We start from the raw sequence: 7,417 nt of genomic DNA, 5'->3' as shown, positions 1-7,417 counted from the left end.
TTCTATTTTTCTCCCATCTCAATTCCATTGTGCCAATTCTTCCCTCCCCTGTCTTAAACATTGCTCGCATATGCCCCCCACTGTAGGGGGGATAGAAGCCTTGCATCACGTGTCCCCTCCGGTACACGAGGAGGCAGCCTGTCACATCTTTTCACCTGCCAGCGCGGACTCTCATTGGCGAGGTGTAACGTGTGGGAGGCTCACACTACCCCAGCCATTTCCTGTCTCTGCTGTGCAGGCGTCCCCAACCGACCTGTAGGAGTCGCTGTCCACAATGTCCAGATTACCACCCATCGACTTCCACCCTTTAACTCTGCCAATTGAGTTAGTATGACGGCCGGCCCAAGCCGGAGGCAACGCCGACAGCCAGAGTCGAACCCGGTGTCTCTTGTGTTGGTGATGAGCGCAATGTTTGCTGCGCCACCCAGCCGCTGAGAAGCATGTTTAACAACCTTTTTCATCATAAAAATTCAGTGCCCCCAAAATAAAATAAAAAGCCCCCGAAAATCAATTAAGGCAGGCAAAAAAAGCCCTGGGGAAAAATAGTTTATTTCTAACCCTTTTCTTCGGGTTTGATCCAAGGAGTAAGTTGCCCCATATTGTAATATTTCTCTTTTTGTTATATTACCGACTAGTAGGATTTCAGTTGTCCTCATTTAATTTGAGGAAGTTGATCGTCATGTGTTACGGAACGGGAGTATACACACTCTATTTCTATGTATCATACCATCGATTCTGTAAAATATTGTGTTGAGGTTCTATCGGTTCTCATGTTGCCTGCAAGTTCCTGGATGGAAATTAATTACAACAGTATAACAATTTTAAAAAACGAAATCTCAAAATTGCCCAAGCCAAGAAAAATAAATAAATGATTATCATTATTTGTATTTATTTATAATGTGTTTTGGTAACATTCTTTGTTTGTCTCATTGGATTGAATTGCAGGGTGGAGAGCTGTAATCATCTTGAGCACCCAGAAAAACCCAACTCACCAACTTGTGGTTCAGCCGACTAGATTTTATTCAGAATTGATGGTAAGATACAGAGATGGGGACTCGAGTTGAAGTTGCATGCAAATCAACTTGACATGACTTGAAATAATAATAATAATAATAATAATAATAATAATAATAATAATAATAATAATAATAATAATAATAATAATAATAATAATAATAATAATAATAATAATAATAATAATAATAATAATAATAATAATAATAATAATAATTTAGGACCTGCTCCGAGGTCATCAATCGGCACACATGCCGATTGCATGCAATTCGTATCTGCGATTAACCCATCCCGTCGTCCTTCCCCCCCAAGGGCAGCCGGGAGCAGACAGGCGTCAACGTGAGCCGCGCCAGGGGACCAATCCAAGTGCTCCTGTCCGTCTTCGTCAAGGACGCCACAGCGTTAGCGATCTATTGTTGTGCATGTTTTTCCATTGGGTTTATCTTATCGGAGGGGGAAACCCTTGCGAGCACGGGGAGAACATGCAAACTCCACACAGAAAGGCCTGGGAGATACCCCACCTGGGTAACTGGCATCATGGAAACCTGGTCCCCAAGCGGGAATCGAACCCTGGACCTTCTTGCTGTGAGGCGACAGTGTTAACCACTACACCACCGTGCCGCACTCATACCCTGGCGACTTCAGACTTGAGACAAGACTCGAGATTAAGGACTTGTTCATTAGTGAACAATGTAAGAGAATGGCACAGCCTAAATAAATAAAACATTTTATTTTAATTTCATTTTCAAGGTAATATTCTGTGAATTTTGCCTGCATTGACCAAAAAGAGCAGTCATCCAAACATATGTGTATAGGAGCCTTGATGCACACAGAGACATGTGTCTGTTAGATATTAATGCACTGAGACATGTGTTCTGTTACAGATATTAATGCACACAGAGACATGAGTCTGTTAGATATTAATGCACACAGAGACATGCGTCTGTTACAGATATTAATGCACACAGAGACATGCGTCTGTTAGATATTAATGCACAGAGACATGCGTTCTGTTACAGATATTAATGCACACAGAGACATGAGTCTGTTAGATATTAATGCACACAGAGACATGCGTCTGTTACAGATATTAATGCACACAGAGACATGCGTCTGTTACAGATATTAATGCACACAGAGACATGCATCTGTTACAGATATTAATGAGCTTGATGAATGTAAAAATAGAGAATTAGGCAAATATCTTTTTAATTTAAGGTTTTGTTATTCTTCTAATATAACTCAAGTCCAGTAACCACACAATATACCCCTGGTGGTCGTGTTGGAAAGGAGCCTAAATCACACTCTCAGCCCGCAGGAATACTTTCACTTTCTATTAACAGTGTATTGAAGTTATTTAGTCTATGAAGAACGAATGTAGGCTACAAACTGGATAAACATCTGTGTCATGATCTGACACTGGATTGACTGATATATTGTTAGAATCAGCTTGTTGATGTAACAGCTGTCCCTTTCTCTAATGCACACTGGTTGCCATTTGTTTTATTCTATCAAGGTTTATATTTTTCTTCACATCTTACACTACTGGCCAGGAGAGTCGATTGTCTTGGTTTATTGATTGATTTTTATTGTGGAGTAAAAGACAGCATCCAAGGGATAAAAACATGAGAAAGTGCAAACACTTATTTCCATCATGGTCCCTGATTTTGGACATGGACACACATCAACATAAAACAAAACATAGCATATTTGAGTAAAGTATAAAAAAAAACTTATTGAAAATGGAAGATAAAGCCTTGTATACAATGATGAACAAAACAATTATACAAGATAGCAGAAAGAGATGTTATCGAAAAAGAAGGAATGTGAACTTACATATATCCTGATAATCTGTGGGCTCCTCCTTCAATCTAGTATAAATGTCCATAGGTGGGTCTGGAGAGTCTAAAGTCTCTTGTTTCTTGATGTTCAGTAGGACGTCTTGGTCCCTGGGTTCTAAAGAAGTCATCTTCTACTGGAGCTGGAGTCCAGAGTGTCTTCCCACCTCACCCCTGCCCACTTTGACAACCTAGGATGGCTTAGAGTAGATGACAGAGTACAGCAACTTGCAATGGGCCTGGTCTACAAGATACACTACACGACCAAGGTACCCATGTACATGGCAAAATACTTCCCAAAGGTCAGTGAATACCACGATCACAACACCAGAGGGAGCTCCACAAATCATGTTAAACCCAGATTCGGCTCAAATAAGGGACTAAACACGTTTCGCAATTATGCCACATCAATGTGGAACGCCCTACCCAAAGCTGTAAAGGAATGTGGATCACTACCCACTTTCAAAACCTCTCTCAAGAGACACCTACGGGAGACTGCAATTCAACACTGGCCCCTGTAAATATCCTAACCCAACCCCCTCCAATGTACAGTCATTTACCTAGTATGGTTTTGTCAATAGTCCAATGTACAATTTTGTTTGTTTGTACAGAGTCTCCCCCCCCTCAATGTACAGTTTTGCTTGTTTATACAGTGTGCCCCCCCCCCCCCCCCCAACCACCTCCAATGTAAATTACCCAGTATGGTTGTCAATATCCCAGTGTACCCAACCCCCCCCCCCCAACCTCCTCCAATGTACAGTTTCTACGTCAAATGTATATACTCCCTTTTCTTGACTCCTTCTGTATCACAAACAGTACTGTATTTGCAAATCTGGTATGTCATAAATGTATAGATGTAGCAGTACTGACTATCTGTATGTCATGTACGTCATATATGTCCTGATGAATTGAAAATGGGGGACCCTGGTGGAAACAAGACGAAAGTCTTTCTCTGGTCTGCATCCCCTTAACAATTGTGTGTATTGAGCTGTACTGTATTGTACCCATTCTGCAATCTGTTAATAAAGTTTTCAATCAATCAATCAATTCCTGTAGGACGTCCTGCCCCCGGTCAGAGTGAGTTACACCAGGTGAGTTCAGGTAGAGAACTATGGAGAGAGGATACTAAGGTAAGCTTTTGTAAAGGTTTGTACTTTTTTTTTAATATTATATTGTATTTGTATCTATACTTTAAGTGTATAGTGTATATAGGACTGTGAAGCTATGCTTCCCCCACCCTGTATCCCCAAACCAACAGGCTATCCAGTCTAGTTGTCAGACTGAAAACAAAATGTAGAGATTCTGACAGCATGGAAATGATTATCAGGAGAACAGACGTTATGAATATACTGTATGTATGTAACTATGAGACCATGAATGACATGCTCTTGCTGTTTGGATTACCTCATGTCCCCAATGTCTCAAGATCGTAGTTAAAATATGTAGGGCTGCAACAACTATTCAAATGAATTGATTACTTTGATTTAAATCCTGCTGAAGAGAACGCTGTAGGCAAGCATTACAAATAGCATTATATATTTATGTAAAACTAAAGTAAAAGAAAATACAAATAAAGTTACTAAACTAAAATAAATTGAATGTGAAAGAATGTCGTGGAAGCTGGATGGTGGTAGCGCCACATTCACCCTGACGCCTTGGAAATAATCAAGAGAAAGCCTTTGTTAGGACACTGGGAGGCCCGGTTTCTTGGTAACAAAGCACATCTTTGCTTACCAACTCAACGGCAACACTCGAGAAGGGCCACGTGGTGTAGAATATCAAAACAATATCAGTAACATAACTATTCTCCGTGATATCTGGTAGGCCAGTGTGTTTTTCTGCAGCAATCCCGCAAGTAAAAGTAGCTGGAAAACAAAAACATCGATCGGTGAAAATCAAAATGCCTCGAATATAGTGGACTTCCTGGTTACTTGATCGGCATTTGTTTTCTCCCAATGGGCAACAAGGAATATAGAGAGGAGGTGGGTTCTCGGAAGTATTTTGCACCAATCAATAACTGCGTTTTTTGGTCGTGACAAGGCAGCAACACTTGGCCACAGGATCACTTCCGGTTTCATGATTTAGCCTTAAAAATAAAGGCACGATAAACGTTTTGAATAACAACTGATTTTTAGTGGTTATTAGAGAATATCTAGACAGCGCCTCTATAACAGACGATCCTGCACAGTAGCGCAGCGACCGGAACAGGAAGTTGAGACGCTACTTGTAAATACACCTGCAATCGTCCAAGACTTGTTTGTATATTGTTTTCTTCTTTTATTAAACTGGATGGAACAAATGGAATATCGTTCTTATTTATATACAAACATCTGGATGCAGTCCAACGGATATGATCAGTGGATCAGAGGAGGACGACGAGGTGCGCAAACAGACCACGGAGAAAGTCGGAAAGTCGATGGAGCTGTCGGCAAACACGGCACCTTGTCGATTTAAAGGACCAGGACACTGTTAACGTCGACAATTGTTATGGATTTTTTGCTTTCATGTAAAGTATAATTTCATTGGATTATAGTGGACTTTTATTATTAGTTCCAACGGAAGATGCCAAAAGGGATTATTTTTTTTGGAGCTACAGCTGTAGTCTGAAGTAATTTTTATACATTGGAAGCAAGCTATTAATTATTCATCCAAATAACTGACAATGGTGCTTATAAATGCAGAGTGCCCTATTGAGGATTGTGACTATGTAGCTGAGCATGTAGCGGCGGTGGTGGTGTTCACGCCACTATACATGTCACAGGCGCAGCCCCCTGGGCGCCGGGCGCAAATGCTAAAATGGAGAAGCTAGAGCGTCCCTCCATAGCACTGGCCGGAACGGGCGAGGCCTGGTCATACTTCGTAACCCGCTGGGGTGAGTATAAAACAGGCACCAAGCTGGTCGGCCCGACATAGTTTCACAGCTACTGGAGTGCTGCGAGGAGGATCTGAGGAAGGACCTCACACGCGCGGCAGGCAGGAGCCTAGCGGGCAACGACGAGGAGGACGTCCTCGCTGCCATGAAGGCACTCGCCGTTCGTGCAGAGAACACCATGGTAGCTCGGGCAGCCCTGTCTAACATGCGGCAGGGTTATGAAGAGCCCATCCGGTCGTTCCACGCCCGCATCAAGGGGCAGGCGGACATGTGCAAGTACCAGATGAAATGCACTAGGACAGGGTGCGACCAAGTCAACGACTTCACGGAAGAGATCCTACGTGACATGATTGCCTGTGGCATTGCAGATTCGGAAATACAGCTCGACCTGCTCGGTGAGAAGAACCAGAACATGCCACTAAAGGACATGATCGAGTATATCGAGGCTAAGGAGTCTGGAAAGCGCTCGGCATCGCGCCTGCTTGACCCTCAGAGCGCGGACACGGTCAGCAGTTCGTACAGGCGGGTGAGACAACAGGACAGGACGCATACGGTAAAAAGTGTCGGAAGTGTGGCCGCCAGAATCACCTCGAGAGGGCCAGCCTGGGTGGCCGATCGACTAGGCCCCCACCCGGAGAGACTGACTGGACGTGTGACGAGCAGACAGCAGCATTCGTTGAGCTATGCACAATCAGCACAGATGGCGAGTTACGCACGCTTCCCCTCGCTCATCACCTGTACGATGACATGTGCGACAAGTGGATGAAGCGTGCGTCCAGCCCGCAGCCATACGTCAACCTCACTCTCACCACCGAGCACGAGGATTACAAGGCTCTGGGTTTTGACCTCCTAAAACGCACCCGTGCAGTATCCCTGCCTGCTATGGCCGATACGGGATGCCAAAGCTGCCTGATCGGCATTAAAGTCGCTCAACAAATGGGCCTAAGCACAGAGGACCTCATCCCCGTATCCATGACCATGAAGGCTGCGAACAATAAGGGAATTCGGATCCTCGGAGCTGCGGTAGTCAGATTCGCCGGCAACAGTGGTGACGCTCGAAGGTTGGAGACACGCCAAATCGCGTATGTGACGGACACCTCAGACCACATATTTCTCTCCCGCGCAGCCTGCGTGGACCTGGGAATGATCTCCGCCCAGTTCCCAACACTCGGGGAGGTGAATCTGGCGACATCAGAAGTATGTGACTGCCCGCGGCGTGCGGAGCCGCCGACCAGGCCGACCACACTCCCCATGTTGGCGATCGAGGCTAACAGGAAGGCGTTACGGAGACACTTGTTAGAACTGTACGCTCAGAGCACATTTAACACATGCCCCCACCAGACACTACCGAAAATGACCGGCCCACCACTCCGCCTCATGCTTAATGAGGATGCGACACCGGTTTCCTGTCACACCCCCATCCCCATAGCCCTACACTGGCAAGAGGAGGTAAAGGCAGGCCTCGACCAGGACGTCCGCATTGGCGTGTTGGAGGAAGTACCAATCGGTACACCGGTGACGTGTTGTCATTGCATGGTGATCTGCGCGAAGAAGACAGGCAAACCGCGACGCACTGTCGACTTCCAGGCCTTGAACAGGTATGCACTCCGCGAGACCCACCACACCCAATCTCCATTCCACCAAGCGAGATGTGTGCCTAACGGGAAACTCAAGACTGTGTTCGATGCCTGGA

Source organism: Notolepis coatsorum (genome assembly GCF_963971535.1).
Source record: "Notolepis coatsorum genome assembly, chromosome: 12".
Classification (NCBI taxonomy): domain Eukaryota; kingdom Metazoa; phylum Chordata; class Actinopteri; order Aulopiformes; family Paralepididae; genus Notolepis; species Notolepis coatsorum.
The sequence above is the reverse complement of the archived record's forward strand: the minus strand, read 5'-3'. Positions refer to the sequence as shown.